We start from the raw sequence: 20,031 nt of genomic DNA on the forward strand, positions 1-20,031 counted from the left end.
CTACTTTCTTAAATGGAGATCTAAAAAAGAATGTTTTTATGTCTCAGCCTAAAGGATTTGCTGTGAAAGGACATGAACATAAAGTATGCAAACTGGTAAAGTCCTTGTATGGCCTCAAACAAGCACCGCGAGCCTGGTATGAAAAACTGACTAAGCATCTTCTGAAACTCTGTTTCAAACATTATGATCTTCATGATGCAACTTTATTTGTCAAGAAAGTTGGCAAAATAGTTGTATATCTTGTGGTATATGTAGATGATGTTTTAATGATAGGGAACAATGAAAGCTACATTGCATCCATAAAGAAGGAATTGGGAAAAAGCTTTGAAATGACTGATTTGGGCTATGTTCATTACTATCTTGGCATTGAAGTAACCCAACATCCGAAGTCCATATTTCTTTCTCAAAAGAAATACATTGGAGATCCGTTGAACAGGTTTGGCATGACAAAATGCAATCCTCTTACTACTCCAATGGAAGAAAACTTAAATCTCACATCTATTGAAGGAAAAGAATTTGAGGATGCAACAAAGTATAGACAGCTTGTAGGAAGTATCAACTACCTAACTACTACCAGACTAGACATTTCATTTGATGTTGGAATCCTCTCCAGGTTTATGAAAAATCCTTGTGAGGGACATTGGTCTACTGCAAAAAGAGTTCTAAGGTACTTGAAGGGAACTCAAGACTTTGGAATCAAGTATACACAGGTGGACGACTTCAGCTTGATTGGATACTCTGATTCAGACTTCAATGGAGACAAAGAAACTGGGGTATCTACTTCAAGATATGCTATGAGTCTTGGATCAGGAGCTGTTTCCTGGAGATCACGCAAATAATCAGTTCCAGCAGATTCCACAACAGAAGCAGAATACGTGGCAACAGCTAAAGCAACAAAAGAAATTGCGTGGCTCAGAAAAATTCTTGAAGATTTGCAGGTAAAACAAGTACAATCAACTCCACTCATGATTGACAATACCTCTGCAATAAATTTGGCCAAGAACCCAAAGTTCCATGATCGAACGAAGCACATCAATACTAAATATCATCTGATTCGACATCATGTTGAGGCCAAAACAATCCATCTCCGTCATTGTTCCACTAATGAGAAAATTGCAAACATCTTTGCTAAATCACTTGGAAGAGAAAAGCTTGAACGATTCAGAATGATGCTTGGACTCACCAACATCCCTTCAAATTAAGGGCGGGAATGTTGACACCTAATCATCAAGATTGGGTGAATATAATGTAAATAAATAAATAAGTAATATGAACAGTCATCGGGAGATGAAGTGAATAGTCTCCCTCATGTATATAATAAACACCAACCTAAAGGAATAACATGAATTGAATTTTGTGGAGTTACTACCTAGTCTGACAATAATGAATCATGTGTGATAGTGCAAACCATATGGGACAAATTTCCCAGGACTCACCCAACTCTTGATATTCCTTTGGCAAAGAAACATTCCATGCAGAATTCTTTCAAAATTTCACTTAAAATCCTCAATCACCCCTATGTACATAAGCATGTTCATAATTTGGTCCTTGGTGTTAAAGAAAGTTGATTCCATTGTTGTTGTAAGTAGACTAGTTAGGTTGGTTATGTACAACATATTTTGAAATATTAAATGGGAAAGTGTCAATAGTTGTGTATGATTCTAAGTAGTTTGAGGTATCTTAATAATTACTTATATTGTAACTCCCTTTAAACTCTAATACAAGAAACCATCCATTCCCTTGATCTGCATGTTACTGATGCTTTTGTGATACCCTATTGTCGTCTCTATGATTATGTTTTAAAAGAGACAATTGGTGGCAGATTTGTATTAGTTGCAATATTTTTGGGAGCTACCTTTGTACAACTCTAGATTCTAATTTGTTTTCCTTGGAGTCCTTAGTTGCATAGAATCCAACCATTGAAATTCTAAATGCTCCATAATAATAGTTTTTCCACTTTGAACCATTGGAATATAATTCTGATTTGCACCCTGCCTAAAACAACTTGACTCAAGCTTCCCATTAGACACGTCTTTTACTAGAGAAAGTGAAATGCTTTCGGCCTCATAGCTACTTGCAATGTTATCCCTATATAATTCTCTAGATTTGTAGGAGGCTGATGATTTTTTATGACTCAGTAAGACTGTAGGAGATTATATAATCCTTCTTTGAGAACATGTTGCACCTACTGAGTGGGCATTAAATTCAGGATGTAGTTGGAACTAGTTTGATATCCATTCAAAAGTGAACTTGATAGTTGAAATTATACTAAAATGTATGAAAATTGTGAGATTATTCTCACTTGTACACCAATTGGAAATGACAAACTATCTAGTATGTGAATATGGTTTGATGTTCGTAAAATGATGTTGAATTAATAAAATGGGGGAGAAAAATAGATTCATTCTTCTTGAAGTATGGAATCTATATGGAAAATTGCAACAATATTGACATTATCTGCTTCTTTATGTGTATTCGATGTGATAGTTGTAAATGGCCATGGAAGATGCCTCTAGATGTGAAATCTCTAGTACAAGCAGAATGTCAGGAACAATCCTTGTGCTACATCGCAAGTAAGGAGAGCTCTCAACAAATTTCATGGAAGCAACAATCTTAGTACTACAATGCCAGGAAACAAAAATCATTATGATACATTGCCAGCAAGGAAGGACCCTTGCACTACATTGTAAGGTAGGAAGGTTAATCAGAATACATTGCAAACTAGGGAGGCTAATTGTGTTAAATTACAAACTAGGGAGGATAATTGCACTAAATTACAAACTAAGGAAGCTAATTGTGCTCAATTTCAAGCTAAGGAATCTAATTGCACTCAATTGCAAACTAGGAAATCTTATCACGTTAGTTCATTGCAAGACAATTACATTTGGTTGTTCGTCTTCCTTGTAATGATTAGAGGATATCTTAAAGCCTGGGAAACCTAGTAGTTAAGAAAAGGTTTGATTGACAAAATGATGAAGAAGTATTTATATTTTTAGGCATACATGTATGTATCTTAATTTTTTCCATTATGTGGCGAATTTAAATGAATAAAGAAACCTGGTAGTTAAGCAAAGGTTTGATTGACAAAATGATGAAGAAGTATTTATATTTTCAGGCTCACATTTTGTATGTATCTTAATTTTTTCCATTATGTGGTGAATTTCGAACTTCAATCTTGAAATTCTTCCAACCGGTGACTTAGTCATGCATAATTTCCATTTACAACACTTGATAGGAAAGTTTGAGAAAATAAAAGAGCATGTAAGTCTTGAATTTTATAAAGGCCAATATTGTGCATGCCTTCACTATCATGTATTTGAAACTATAAATCAACACAACTATAGTGTGTGGAAGTTAAAATGAAAAACATAATATTAATATTTTTTAATAATTTAATGCAATAAGTTATAGTTCATTTAAGGTCATTGTATTTTAGACTCTTGATATGAAAGTATTAAAGAGGAAAATAAAGCTAATACTAATTGCACTTGTATTCTTGTTCTATTAAAATATCATTTTCATCTAAGGTTATAAATTTTAACATCTTAACAAAGAGACTTAAAATTGGGATGGGTATATCATTTTCAAAAGGAGGGAGAACAAGGACCATGTGCAAGCCTATGAAAGACTAACACACTTTTTAAGAATGTTTACGATTTTTTACTTAAAAGTTTAACTAAAATAATTTAATAGTCTATTTGTGGAAGAGCTTATTTTTGTGGAAATTTCAAACAAAATGAACCTTCCATATCATGAAAGCTAAAAAACATGTTGCCTCTAAAGCTCAAGAGAAGGTGAGCATTTCAACACAAAAATGCATTCTCACCACACCCGTGTTCACCTTTTTGGGTGGTGAGGGTGTTTTTGGACAACCAGATGCCAAATAAAGGAATGGGAAATTATGGAAAAATTGTATTCTTTAAGGACCAAGTGTCAGGATAGGTAAGGTATGCATGCTCATTTTCTTAAAAAATATAAAATGGAATGGTAGTAATCTCATTACTTTTATTAAGTGAAGTATTTTCTTAATGGTATTGAAGTGGGAAATAATATTGTTCTAGATGAATCACAATGCAATTTAAAGCTTAGACAAAAAGGCCAAGAGAGGAAATATTAAAATGGGTTAAACAGTAGAGTGAATCAGGGCATCAATGATGTATAGTGGATGTATACAAGTCTTTTTTAATTTGGAATTGGATATATATTTGATTTTTTTTTTAGGAAATTCACATGAACATATCCAAGTGACACCACCATATTTGTGGATGATACAACTAATAAACTTGTAACATTGATTAATGTGTTTCATCTAGGAAGATTTGATTTTGGTACCTATTGGCATAGAACTAGCCAAATGTCCAACAATATTGGAAACAACTAGTTGAGTTAACCTCTTGGACTTGTATATATTTGAAATATATTTTTATATGCTTGCACATTAGTCATACATACCACATTTGAATTACTAGGCAACAATGGAAATACCTTTTTAAGTGGTCACACATTAGTCCTGTTGTGAATTCGATGGCCACCTTGGGCAATTAGAAAGAAAGAAGCACAAAAGAAAGGTGAAGTTGCAATGGTGATTATTAAGTTAGTTGTTAAAAAGTTGCACACTTAATGAGATAGACACCTATTGATATATAAAGATGGGGAATCTATCATCCTTCCTTATTAAGTGCTCCCCACTTCCTTAGTGGGAATTGCAATATGATTTTTTGTTTAAAACTAAGATCAATCGATCAAAATTTTATCATCAATGTCATAAAGCTCTGACATAAGGATTGCCAGTTGACATGAATTATGCAATGATTGCTTAACTAGACAGTCCATGCACCTAGTATAAATAAAACAAGTAATAGTTAATCCCTTGTGCACTTTACAAAATCGTTTTTTCTTGCTTAATTTTTGAATTATAATCCAGTGCATTAAAAGTTCATTGGAAAGAAATGCATAAATATGGATTGCATGTATGAGAGAAAAAAGAGTTTTTTGGTTGAATAGTTAGTTACATAGTCAACATTGACATCTAGTGTTGGCTGGAAAATATAAAATGTTTAGAATGATTAGAGAGAGAGGAATTCATATGTCCCCAAGGAGACGATCCTTGCAAAAGAAACAATAAGAGGATGAGTTTGTTTTTTTATTTTCCTCTAGGCTCTAGAATGAAGGTCCCATAACAATATTACTTCTGCCAACCATGATAACATATGGATTTACATGTTTCAGTTTGTCATGAGTGCCATTACATGGATTTTTTTTCCTAATTAACTCTTCTTCGCTTGAGGTAGAGAGTGATCAAGAATGAAAACTACGTAAGCAATAAATAAAGCATGGAGAAAGAATATGTAACAAGCACATGACAAATTTGTTATTCATGAATGATATGTTGAAAACAAAAAACAAGTTTAATACTCAAGGCTTTATTATTTTATGAAAAACAAGTTTAATACTCAATGTTTTTTTTTTTTTTTTTTTAATTTGTTAGAAGATAAAAAATGTGAAAGAATAAAATTAATAGTTGAGATATTTTAAAGCTAAAGTGAATTGGTTTGTACCTATCCAATTCTATTGAATTCATTCATTGTTTAGAAATAGTAGCAACAGGATGATATGCCAACATGAAAAAACAAATAAACAAACCCCATCCTTATTCTTCTATTACTAGTATTATGGAAACCTAAAACCCTTCTATTGCTAGGGTTTTGACCTAGGAATATACTTGTTTTGGTTTTTTATGGATTGCTTAACAAGGCTTGAAGTCATTAAAAGAAATACTCATTATAAATTTTGTTAGCCCTTTACAAAGTCTTTATTATTTAGTGAGATTCGCCAAGTTCTTACAAACTTTTATAATTCCATGAAATATTCGCCTTGATTTTACAAGATAATATAATCTGGTGAGATATTTGCCAAAAAATTCTATATACATATTATATTATTGATAAAATCGCCTTCCATTTTTCCTATGTATCATGGGGATTTGCCCATTTATCATGCATATAAATTTAGGACGGTTCTTAAAATTTTCCATGCCTGTATGAAACTGATCAATGATCCCTTCAGCCTATGATTCTGTTAAACATAATAACAAGATATTGAGTGGTCCTTCCAGTATAGATTTTCATTTATGATACAATACTTGACTGCTTTCAATTTGAGAGTTTTACATTGACTTTTGGAGAATGATGTTGGACATTCAAAATGGATCAAGAAATTTACAATATCTTGATACCAATTTGATAAAAGAAATTTCTCATCAATGTGTACACAAATAGTCTGATTTGAAGATAAAGGTTCTTGTGGATTCTTTTCTTCGGGATACTTGGAAGGTTCTTATGGATTCTCCCCTTGTATTTCCAAAACAAAGTTGATGCCTAGCACTTTACAGTTGGATTCAGCTAGAAGCTTAGATAATCCTTGACCCTTTACTAGCTTTGTGGTTTTGATAGTTAAGTCATACTCCAGTATTTGAGTGATCCATCTACCTCTCTTCCCATCAGTGTCTGGTTGGGTTAAAGAAATTTTTACAACACTGTTAGGAACGTAAGCAGTAATAGGTGAATGTAGGACATACATCCTGAATGATTTGAGGGCTTGTATGAGGGCATAGGATTTTTTCTCAATTATGTCATACTTAAGCTCGACATCTCTCATAACCTTACTAAAAAAGGCTATAGGTTGGTCATGGGAATCTTCATTCTTTTGTAATAAAACAACAGCAAGGGTTGTTTCAGAGGCAAAGGAAAATATACTAAATGGTTTGGTATAATCAGCACTGGCCAAGGTTTGAGCTTCAGAGATAGATTTCTTGATTTGATTAAATGCATGTCTGGAAGGGACAATCCATTTAACTTCATGATCCTTTCGGAGCATATCAGTTATGTCTTTTACAATTTCAGCATAATTCGGGATGAACCTTCTTAAAAAATTAATCTTGCCTAGAAAAGCTTGAATCTCTTTCTTATTTCTAGGTAATGACAATGTTTGAATGGCAGATACACATTTGGGATCAATCACCACTCCTTCTTTTGAGATTATATGGCCTAGTAGTTTTCCCTCTTTGATAGAAAACAAAGACTTTCTAGGATTCAGGGATATTATGAATTTCCTACACCTGTCAAAAACCTTCATCAAGTGCTTTAGATGTTTCTGATCAGAATTAGAAAAAACAGTGATGTCATCAAGATAAATGACTACAAATTTGTTTACCTGACCCACAAAAGCTATGTCCATAGCTCTCTGAAACGTTGCTCCAAAATTGGATAAGCCAAATGGCATCCTAGAATACATAAATGTACCCCAGGGTGTATTAAAAGTTGTCTTCTCTGTCTGTTGGATCAACCATTATCTGATTGTAGCCTGAAAATCCATCAAGCATGGAAAGTCTTTTTTCTCCTGAAACCATCTGTAGTAACTGATCCATTTTGGGTAAAGGATATTTATCTTTTAATGATGCTTTATTCAAATTCCTAAAGTCCACACAAAGTCTGATTTCCCCATTCTTCTTTCTAACAGGAACTATATTGGCAACCCAATCATAGTATCTTAGAGGCATAATAATCTGGGCATCTAGCATTTTCTTAAGCTCCTTTTCTACAGTTGGTAGAAGAACTGGATTAATCCTCCTAAGTTTCTATTAATAAGGCTTAGCTTCTGGTTTTAAAGGAATATTATGTTGTATCAGTGATGATTCATAAGTCTTTGAATGAGCGTAGGTCTAGGAAAAAACATCCTTATATTTTTCAAGAAACTTAAGGTATTGAGCTTTGATTTCAGGATCTAAGGACACACAGATTTTGATGTTCTTAATCTCATCATTTGTTCCAATATTTACTTCCTCTATGTCATCTTGTGGAGAAATTGACTGTGGGTTTCTGGGGACATCATTTTGATCAAATAATTTCTCTAAAGGAATGAGACCTTTGGGAATAAAATTGTTAGACAGTTGAATGATATCATGATTGGAAATTTTTGAATTTAAATTTGAACTATCATTTTCATTTGTGTTTTCATTTGTTTCTGTTCTATCTTCATCAATTTCTAGAACTGAAAATTCATCTATAACCTACAGAAAATATTTTAGTTGTTCATCATCTTCAAATATCTGCCAGTATGGCTTGTATTTGACTTGTATTTGATAGAGCACATTAGTTTGATCAGGAATTTTAAATGAATTGGCAGAGGCAGTTAGGGAATCTGCATGAATATTCTCATCTCTTGGGATATAAGTCAAGTTAAAAGCATTAAAGAAATTTTCAATTGAATCCCAAACCTCATTTCGATAAGATCTAAGCCTAGGATGTTTTGTTTGGAAAATATTTCTAACTTGTTTTACAATGAGCTCCGAGTCAATGAAAACATTCAGGTTGTGTACCTTTAAACTCTTGGCTAACTGTGGTCCTAGAAGGAAAGCCTCATATTCTACTACATTGCTGGTAACTTCAAAATCAAGTTTACATAATTGTGTAATGTTTTCTTTTTTCTAGTGAGATTAGTACTACCCCGGCCCCTTCTCCATCCTTTGTACAAGAGCCATCAAAGAATAGGGTTTTGAATTACATCTTCAATTTTTACTTGGCATTCATGTATTTGATTTGAAGAGAGTTGAAAACAACCAAAATCTTGATCAATTGTATAAATGGGATGGTTCCTTGGTTGATCTGTTTTGCATACAGTGTGCACAAATCTTACCTCTCCATACAACCTAAGTTGTTCTCCCCCATAAACTGGAATAGTGGCATAAGACATGTCCATCTGAAGAGTTCCCCCTAATTTGGCACAGCATGTTGAAGATAACAACAAGAAATGCTAAAAATAGCACTGCTATAAATAGCAGTTCAGCCAGTGTTGAACTTAGCAACAATGGATGAAAAGTGAAAGTGCTAAAAATAGCTTTTCTATAAATATAATTTCGAGATACCTTCCTATTTTAGTCAGTCCCTAAACTATAATAGGAAGTAAAATTCGAATTTGAACTTAACAGCTGTTTGAAAATAAATTAATTAATTCACCATGAGTTAATTAGTTGTGAAAAATCAAACATGAAGTCTATGTGAGGACATGCAACAGTTTCTCCATTAATTGAGGAATTTATCCATCAGTTAAAGAGATAAGGATGAGTTCTAATTTGAGTAGTAATTAGTTGGCTCAGTTAACTGAGTCAAGTCTAGTTAGATTGATTTAAACAGTTTGTTTAAATTAATGTAAGTTCAGTTAGTTAATGCATGCTTGCATATAATTGCTGCTCTTCAGATAACTGAATATTCTCTCATACATAACTCATGCATGTCAGTTCAGATAGAGACCCAGTTGAGATCAGATGGAGGGACAATGTACTATCAGTTGCTAGGATATTCCTTGGTGAATATTCCTTGCATGCAAAAGGATTTCTTTCCAAGAGAATTTCATTGTTACTTTTCCCTGTTCAGTGAATGTAATGAGGCCAATTCACACATGTGGCTTCACTGGACCCTAAGAAAAATTTCACAAAGAAATAGGGGCTTGGAGGACTTGAGGAGGATATATACTTGTCTATTCAGTCTATGAGCTTCATTGTTTGATTACAGACAGAGTAGGATAGCTTTTGAGCTGATTCTTTTTGTAACTTGGACAAGATTTCCACTTGTATGACAATATAGAGTTGGGGTTTTAGGCTGGTGCTTTCCCCTAGTTATTTCTTCTGTGTTATGTGTGATTGATTTCTTCTTATCACTTATATGTGTTCAATTGATCTTGCTCAATTCGATTAAGCTTCCGCATAATTTTTTTTAGAAGTAGATCAAGTATTTTGCTTTAGCATATTGCATTATCACGTGATCTACAGGGGGGGATTTCTACACAGCAAGACCTTGAAAGGAGCATTCCAAATTTGGGAGGGATATCAGTGACAATTATATCTAACACTATGCTCTTTACTGAGATTTGGGCAAGAGTGACTACTAAATCCTTAATCAGCCCTAGACAAGGTACCCTTTTGGAATCAAAGGTGTACAAATCATGATAGGATCTAGTTATGTCAAGATTTAAATGATCCATGATGGTTTCTGGCATGAGATTATGTGATGCTCCAGAATCAAGCATACAGTTGCATAACATGGAATCATTTGTCTTTACTGTCATATAGAAAGGGGGTACTATTTTATCTATCATATCTGAGCTAGGGCCAAAGGCAACTGCTGATTTTTCATCTTGAAGGCTAATAACATCACTTTCAACATCAACAGAGGTGTTTTGTATCCATTTGGAAACTTGATTTTTATATCCAGGGTTTTTGGAAAGTTCTGAAAGTGGTATATGGATTTTAACTCTTTCTAACTCCTTTTCAACATTAAATGCAGTTAAGACAGTTTTTTCAATTTGAGCTGTATCAGTTGGTTGATTTAATGGTCAAATAGTATTTGTCTGAGTTTCAATAGCTTTGGTATGAGGTTCAATTGTTGGAGTTTCCTTAGGAGGTCTTCTAGGGCCAGGTCTAGGTCTAAGATCATATCTTTTGTTTAGCTCTGTAATTAAGAATTCAAAGAAGGCAAGGTATTTGGAAACCTGTGAGGATTCTTGATCTTGTTGAACTTGCTCATGTCGTGAAAGAGGAATAATAGTGGTTTGAACAGAAGAGGTATCCATATTGTTAATATCTCTGGTGATAGTCATGGTATTGTCATTAGGTTGTTGATCATCTATCAGTAAAGGAGTTGGAACCTGCTGATCATTACTAGGGCTTTGAAGAATTTGTAATTGTGGAGTTCTTCTGTATTGACCTTGATTCTGGATTTGAGGTCGAGTGACCATCTGTTGAACTATTCTAGGTTGAGTCTCAATCTTGGAAATTCTATTGGATAGATTTCTAAGAAGTGAAGTTATCTCATCTATTTTAGAATCTTCAATTTTAGTCTTTGATGAAGTAGAGGCCTCTTGACTAGATTTAAGCTTTCTTTGGGCCTTTTCCTCTTTAGCTTTTAAAGTGGCTTAGGCAGCCCTATTTGTTTCCACCTCTATATTATTAGTTTTCATTTCTTCAAGAGTCTTGGAAGTTCTTTCTCTTAACATTACAACAAAATCATCTTCAAAAGATTTTGAAAACCTAGATTTGGTTGCTGCTACAGGGGGTTTGCAATTAGGGGGCATCTTATGATAAAGTTTGTTGAACCTTTTAATAAAATCAGATACAGGTTCTCCAAAGTTTCTTTTAAGTTCTTCAAACTTAGTCAAAAAGTAAAGAGCATCTTTCTTCACACCCCATTTGTTTTTGAATATATTTGTTAACTCTTCCCAAGACCTAATGGAATTTACAGGTAACTGCCTAAACCAGGTTCTCACATTTCCTTCAAGAGATTGAACAAACAACCTCATATAAACATTTTCTTGCTCAATATTCATATTATCTGCAAAATCTAGAAATGATTGAAGATGGTCCTGCATGAGGAACCAATTTCTCCATTATACCTAGGAAGGTGTTTTAAATATCTAGGATGGAATGCATCAAGGTTTTGAGGTAAGGCTAAAGTTGCATATCTAGCTTGTACAATAGGTTGGAATGCCATAGTAGAAGGTGGTGTATGAGGTGTTTGTGTGGATGATGAAGAAGAAGAAGAGGATGGTGATAGAGAGGGTGTATGACTATGTGGAGGTGAAGAAGGAGGGGATAAAGAAGGAGGAGACGTCCTGAATGATTTTAAGGGAGTCTTAATAACTAACTTCTGGACCTGAGAATGAATATCCTCTTTTGTTTCAAAGAGTGGATTTGAATATATAGAAAAGGTCCCTTCAGGTTGTTCAGAAGTGGAAGCTTCAGGTTGTTCAAAAGTGGAAGGAAATGAATAAGTAGTGGGGGATATGAAGTCTGTAGGTTTGTATTCAGGTAAATGAACACCCAAGTCAGACTCAGATTTAGGTGATCCTAATGGTAGTGGGGGTTCTTGACACGTTTCAAATGAGTGAATGAGGAAAGCTGATTTGAAATCAACTCCCCTATCTAAGAGTTCAGAAACCCTAGGTGATAATTGTGTCAAATATGGATTGGATGGAATGTTACTATAGGGATCAAATGGTAATATATCTTCAGACTGCAAGGTTGAAGAAGAAGAAGCTCATTGATGTCTTCTTTTAGAATTTTCCCTTCTCACAAGTTTTTCTGGGTTTGACAGAGGATTAATTATGTCAGATTCAGGACAAGATCTAGTGTGCTTAAAAGGTGCCAGTTTGGCACAGTGGAGTCGCAAGGTTGATGTTGTATCTTTGAGATGAAAAAGGTCAGCTTATCATGCCAGGGCATCTAAAATTTTTTGGATGTTTTGTTTTAATTTTGGAGAACCAATGTATGAAACAGATTTAAAACAATGATGCCTAACCTTTTTGAATAATATTAATATTTAAACAAAGGGCTGCTATTAAAATCCACATAGTAATTAAGCTTATCTGGTGATGAGTAGAAATATAAAGATGATATGACTATTACAGTTTTCAAATAGAAAATCAAATAACCATAAGTAAGAAAAACCTTCAAACAATGTTCAGAAAGTTTAACAAAATATGCCCAAGATTACAAAGGGACTGATAATTTTATGATTTAGAGGGTATTACTTAAACAAACAGTTTCTGTAATTCATTCTCTTTAAAGATGATCACTTCAAAGAGTTTCTAGGAGTAATTGAGACACAATTGCTCCCACCTGGTTATCTTTGTAAAACTTAAGAATATGAAGAAAACACACTAAATGAAAACTAGAAAAACTTACAAGGAATACGAAACTGTATGAATCAAAATTTAGAATCCTTTGCTTTGCTATTAGTGATTCAGAAAAAGCTAAGTACATTTAGTTCTTACAAATGTTTCTTCAAGGGTGCAACCCTTAATAATTCGTGAAAGAGAGTTATTTATACAAGTTTAGTGTTAAGAAAATATCTTAAACAAATTTACAAAAATGGCCTAATACAAAATCAGAAAAATGAACTGATAGTCGATCTGTCACTATTTTGTTGTTGAACTGTTGATGACTGTTCCCAAAATTTTGAATGTTGTTGATCTGTTGATGAATTTTCCCCAAAATTCTGAATGTTGTTGATCTGTTGATGACTGTTCCCCAGAATTCTAAATGTTTTTTTATCATTCTTTCAGTCGAGTAAATCAATTAACTATTCCCAGCGTTTTTCATCTGGGATAGATAACTTAATTACCCTTCGATAAAACTCATCCATTTCTGTATATTTAGTAAAAGTAGGTTTTACCAAAAATATGTGTTTTACTTCATTAAGGATGAAAAAGGTATCTCGAGTGCGTTCAACACAAGACTTGGTCTTGTTGTACCCTTTATATTTGAAACTGTAGTTGCATTGGCTGCAACCTCTCTGAGCTTGCATATATAGTCTTCAATAGGCATTAACTTATCATTTATCACAAATATTGAGGGAAAACCCTTGTTGGTCAAGGGTTCCAGCCTGCTGAAAAAACATCGAATTATGACATTAACACTGCTACACTTTTCCTTCAATTGAAGAATGAGATTTTTCTTTGTAATAGCTTTCTTTACTTCCAGTATGGTTGTTGTCCTGTCATCAATACCCAATTCTTCAAGCTCATAGTTGTCTTTAGAATTCAGAAACTTGATTATTTCAGTGGTTGTTTCTGGCTTGTCCTCAAGTTCATTTGAGATAGTTTCAATAGCTTCTTGAGCTTTTTCCAACAAGTCTTTTTGATAAAAAATTACTCTAATATAAGGCCATATATATTTGATTGATTCAATAATCTCTCCCCATATACTCTCCTTTACTAAACCCAGTGTATTTATGAGGTAAGAGTCTTTGACTTCTTTCTGCAATCTCTCAATTTGACCTGTTGGCCTCTTGCAACTCAATTGCATGTGAGCTCTTTGTAACTGCTTTCAGGTGTTGTAGTGTCTTCAGTTGATCTTGAAATTTCTTAATTCCCTTTGTATCAATAGACAAGTTCTGAACAGCTTCAACACGCTGTTCAACTCCTTCTGTTGTAGCTGTGGTCGTTGTTGTGCTTGAGGCAGAAGCTGTAGTTATAGAGTCTACTGCAAGAGTAACTACATCCGTTGGAATATTGGCCTTTTTCACAACTTCCTCTTTCTCTTTGACAAGTTTTTCCATTTGTTCCTCCATCTGTTTTATTTGCAGATTTTGTTCCATAATGAGTTTCATCGTGTCTGATTTCTGAGCCTCAGTTTCTTCAATTTCTTTAGTCATTGGGTCCTCTGAAGCTAGAAATTTGAGTTGCTTCCTTAATGCTGAAATCTCATCATTTTTCTTCTTGAAAATTTCTTTTGCAGCATTTATATTGGAGGGATCATATCCAATCTTCAGCACCAGATCTTCTAAAGATTTGATCTTGGTGTCTTTTGCCAATGAGGAAACTTTTTCAATCTTGAGTTGTGACTGTGTATTAGCCAAGGTGTCCTGCAACTTTGATAGAGTCGTGGCAGTGTTAGTTAAAGTAGAAGAGATCATTTGGCTGGTCTATTTGTGCATCTCAATTTGGTCAATTGGATGTACATATTTAACATTAAATTCAAAGGAAGTTTGCTTCTAGTAATGTGCAACAGTTCTAGGTTGTGGAATCTGAGCTTCTAAGAAAGCCATCTGCGTTTTGCCCTTTTCAGAGTCAAACACTGAATGAAGTCTGGATTGAGAACTGGAAGAATGTTTCTAGAATTGAGTATAAGTGGTCAACTTTAAATCCTCATTCTTCTTCTTAATTTCACTGAAAACATGAAAAATATCATCTTCTTCGTTTTTATCCTTTTGTCTGCCTTCCTTGGTCTGAATCACCTGTTGTTCATGAGATGTGGTGGAATGAGTGGGAGACTAAGTAGACTATCCACCAGACCGTTTGAAAGCAGATGTCTCTTCAAGTTTGTCAAATGTTCCTTTCTGTGACTCATTAGTTGCATTGACCTTCAAAGAGAGCCTAGGTCTCTTCTTTCTATGCACAATTCTAAAGCCTTTACTTGATACTTCAGTTGTAGGGGATGACTGTTCTTCCCTTCCTCATTTGGCTGTCTTTTCCTATGCAAGTGGAGTTTGTATATTTGAAGTAGAGATTGCCTATTCTTCAACTTCTTGAAGGGTGTTTTCCTTCCATTCTAACAGATTTTTATATTGCTCAATCTCAGGCCTGGCTGTGTGATGATATGGAGTAAATTTATTTTCTACTCTAAGTTTTGAAATCACTCCCATTGGGTCATAAGACCAAGTAAAGTTGAGGCCAAACTTCATCTCTTTCAATAACCTATCTTCTTCTTCTCCTGTTGCTCTAGTGTTACAAATGAATGGACCAACCTGAGTTTTTAGCTTAAACTGTGATTTCTTCTTTGCAACCACAAAATGCACTTCATCTGCATTGAGCATCTGCCTAATATATTCTAATGCAAAAATTCTCATAGGGAGGTACTTAGGCAGCTTGTAAGGTGGAAGCTCATAGCCATAGACTTTGATCTCTGTATAATTTTGGTAAAGGTACAAATCTCCTATTGTGGCATGGTCAACTAAATGCAAAACTTTTATAATTTCATCACTAATTCTTGGTTCTAGAGTGCTACTCACAAGATTAATGGATGGATGAACAAACAATTCTATGAACTGTTTATGTGAAAATTCTTCTTTCTCCTTCATTCCCATAGAATTCAAAAAGATGATTGATTGTTGGTTCCCTTCTTCATCTAGCTTCTACAAAGTGAATCGAAACTTGTCTCCCTGAAATTAGATAAAAATATATACAAGTACTGAAGCATACTTGAATACCTCGTGAGTATTGAACTGGACCAATTGTTCATGAATGGCCTCAACTATAAATTGACTAAAGTTAAAAAGAACAGTGGGTTTGGAACCAACAGAAAAGATAGACAAGAAACTGATGACGACTTCATCTACATATTGATTAGAATAGTAACCAAGGAGATAAGAGAGAATGGTGATAATTTTCTTGGTTCTGTCTGGGAATATAGATGAATCATATGGAGGGTTTCTTTTAGGCAAAGGGCTATCTATAGCTAGGAAAATTTCTAGGGTTTCAGCTCTTTTAGTGAAATATATCTTCTGATAGGCTTCTGTTAGGCTTTGATGAGAAAAAGGAGTGGTTGGAACAATAGTTGGGACCTGCAACATCTGTTCAATGGACTGGGCATTAATGGAGCACATGATATCTCATGTAGGTGAGATAATAGGTGTTTGACTGGGATCATAAAATGCATGATATTTTCTGACAAATTCAGGTGCTTTGTGGGTCTGAGGGAAGATGTAATGAGGAAGATGGGAGTCCCAAAGTCCAATTTCGTCTGTTTGATCAACGAATTGGTCCTCCATCCAACAATAGATCTCAAACAAGTCAAATTCAGACAAGGACTCATGGATTTTACAGTCTCTGTCAGCCAAGGGAGTATGATGGAAATCAACTTGTGGATGAATGAGAGGATTTGGGGTTTCTGCAACTTCCTTCCCCTTAGGAGGCATTCTGGTGATTGGATTACAAACTGAAAGTGACAGAAATGGGAAGGATTCGGCTGAAATACAATGATAACAGAAAAATAATATAATTCAAATAGATTGAGTGAACTGGATGCAGGCTTGCTTGTGAACAGGACAGAAAATTCACTTGAATGGTGAATTTGTCGATTTGACTGTAAGATACAAGTATCAATGATTAATTGAGTTACGAGAATGCACTGTGTAACAATTTTTATGAAAGAACAGGGTTTATAAGGCATAAAATGGAGTAGGTCTATTAATAAACGACTAAATTCGTATTAACTCTCCAAAGGGACTAAGAAACGGATTGATGGAATATTCATTTGCAAGGGGTGGTGAACTAAATGGATAACGGGCAGACAGGCGGAAGATTGGTCCATGTAAGGATGATGGGACAGAGGAAATGACATGGGTATTGACATAGACAATGATATGGGAGCAACGGTGATGGAGAAGGCCAAAAACTTCATTTGGGGGTGATTTTGGGCGGTAAGTAGTTTGGGATTTTAAGTCTCGAACAACTAGGAGTGAAGGTTAGCAGTTTCAGAGGGCGGTTTCTAAAACTAGCAACTTCGGACCCCTCGGCCCCCCGCTGATAACGTTCGGACAACAAGGGAGGGTTCAGGATCAATATAGGTCGTCAAATCGAAGGGAGATGCGAGGGATGAAAGGAAAATGGAGGGATTTTAATGACGTGAGGCGGAAGGTTATGGTGGGTTCAAAACAAATATGATGGATGTGACAAGTGTGTGGCTTCTTGGCGAATCAATGGATAAAGCGTGAATATTATAAAATAACATTGAGATTTAGAAAATTATGGCTAATTAAAACCATTCGTTATATGCACATATATCCAATGTTTTAACTTAGGATAAAAATCCTATCATGCTCCAATTTCATTTTATTTCTCTACCTACCCTTAACTTTCCTAACATTTTTTGCAATCTTAGTCACCTGAGTGCACTAGAAACTCAACATTTTCCTTTTAATGATTGATCTACTTCTATCTTTTATTGCTTCCATTGGCTCAGATTAAACCATTAAGCCAATTTTATTTGCTACCTACTAACAAATAATTTAAATCTAATCCAATCATGATTAAACTGTACGATTTTATTGTATGAACTAGTGTGGCATTTAAACAATCAGCACACAACTTTATTTGCAAAAATAAAATTGACTAAGAGTAGTAGCATTTGGATGTTCAACACTTACAGAATTTATTATATTTTCTTTTATTTCTAATCTAACATTTTACTTTTTGCCTTCGTTTTTTAGGGCATCTATTCTAACATTTTATTTGATATGGACTTATTCATCAAAATATTCCTAACATTTTTGTTTCTTTATTCTTTTTGTCCATATCCTAACTTAACATTTTCTTAATATATATATATATATATATTGGACTAATAAATGCTAACTTACCGAAACCAAAAAATGCTACAACAGCAAGGAGATGGGGAATTGTTTGTCTCTTAGGGAAAGTATGCTAACGAGATACTATAGAAGTTCTGCATGGAGAGAGGCAAACAAATAGACACTCCTCTAGCAGTTAACTGGAGGAAAGAGGATGTGACTTTAGGTGAGGAAGTGGAGGCTACCATCTACAGGCAACTTGTGGTTTCACTCATGTATTTGGTGATCACATGACCAAACATGTGTTATGCAGTTAACCGATTTAGTCAATCCATGGTTCAACCAACCAAATTGTATTAGAAGGAAACAAAGAATGTGTTGAAATACCTCAAAGGCACTACTTAGTTTTCTCTTTGTTACTATTGTTGAGGCTACAACCACCCTCCAAAATTTCACCTGCACCCAATTTCGAAGCCTCCCTTGAGAGTTTCACTTGATGATTACACACCCCTAGGTTCACTCTGTGAGCCAGTGTGAGTCTTTTCATCCGCATTTCTTGTTCATTTCATTCAACTTTCTTCGTGTTGGTGTCTAAGTCATGCTTGTGACCATGTTCCGGTTATGCTCAAAGTCTTTGCTTCGTGTGTACTTGTTGTGTCCACTATGAAAGCATCTGCCACACTCACAGATGGAGTCACATTCACTGTCGCACAAGCGCCATCATGGTCGATCAATGATAAATCACGAGTGTTGCGCTTGTCGCTTGCAACGTCGGTCATTCATGTTGAACATGTGTGTCTGGATGGTTTGAGTCGTCTCGTCGTTTTGTCATGTGAGTGTGTGTTTGCATTATCACCTATGCATCTTTCGATCATTCACACACTTAGTCATTTTTGCTGAAGTTCCGATGACCGGACTCCCCTCTGACAGTCGGACCATCACCTCACCATCGAATCGATCGACTATCAACCAGAGTAGTGCAGAAGCATTAAGCAAGTATTCCCAAGTTGCGCTTATCACAAGCAATTCAATTAGATCTCATGCTGGAAACCCAGATAGTCAAACTTGGCAGCCACCCCGGGACTGACTACCCTCCAAAATTGCATAGAGGCTACTGACCTTGCTTGCTCGGCTGACTAAGGAAATTGTGTAGACAAGCCGGATAGACACCAAGCTCCCGTCCCTGTCTCCCTCAGAAAATTGCACAGTTTTCCCAGTCAGTCGACCAGCAGCTCATCCAAGAAATTGTGCAGTTTTCATGAGCAGGCCTTTTGCTGCCCAACAGTCCACTCATCTCAGAAATTGCATAGAGCTGATCAGCAGGCCAACCTCCCAACCTCAGTGTAGTTCCCCTCGCCATCAGCTCCTAGTAGCAAATTGCCAGTTCCTCCCAGGAATTGTGTAGTTTCTGCTGCCAGTGACCCAGCTGCCAATTGCTAGTTCCCTCTGGAATTGCACAGTTTTGGTTGCCAATGACCAAGCAGCCAACTACCAGTTCCCTTTGGGAATTTTGTAGTTTTGGCTGCCAGGCTCCCGAGCAGTTCCTCCCAAAAACTACGCAATCTCTGCTTGTTGACCCTCCTTTTCGCTCGACCTATTCCTCCATAAAATTATGCAAATTTTGCCTTTCAGCCCCTGCTTCCTGCGCGTTCCAGAAACTGCGCAGATTCTTCCTACCTTGCCTTCCTACAACCTAGACTGTCCCTCCCAAAATTTGTGCAATTTTGCCTTTCCAGCCGAGCCAGGCCTTATGGATAGTCACTGTCGACTTAGATTGCCCATATCCATCACTCAGTGACTCTTGTGCAGTTTTGATCAATAGTGCCCAGAGCCATCATCTCGCTTCACAACCTTGTTGCCTCTCTCGGTCACCTGCATCCAAAATGATCATGTGTCATGGTAGACTAGGATGTTTTTGGATTTAATGTCATCTAATCATGTGTGACTGCAGGCACATGTACACTAACAAACATGGCACGACAACGAAAAGGATGAACAAAGGGAGCACATGCAGAAGGATAGGTTCACCAACGGATGAATGAACGATGCATGCAAAGAGAGGTGCTCACGAACGGTTGATAATGCAAAGATGTGTTCACGGACAAACGAATGAGTAAACATGCAAAATGTGTTCACGGACAAACGAATGAGTAAACATGCAAGATGTACTCACCAACGGACAAATGGA

Source organism: Pinus tabuliformis, chromosome 4_2 (assembly GCF_031772625.1).
Source record: "Pinus tabuliformis cultivar Carrire ecotype Pingquan chromosome 4_2, CPIR1, whole genome shotgun sequence".
In the NCBI taxonomy this organism is placed as follows: Eukaryota; Viridiplantae; Streptophyta; class Pinopsida; order Pinales; family Pinaceae; genus Pinus; species Pinus tabuliformis.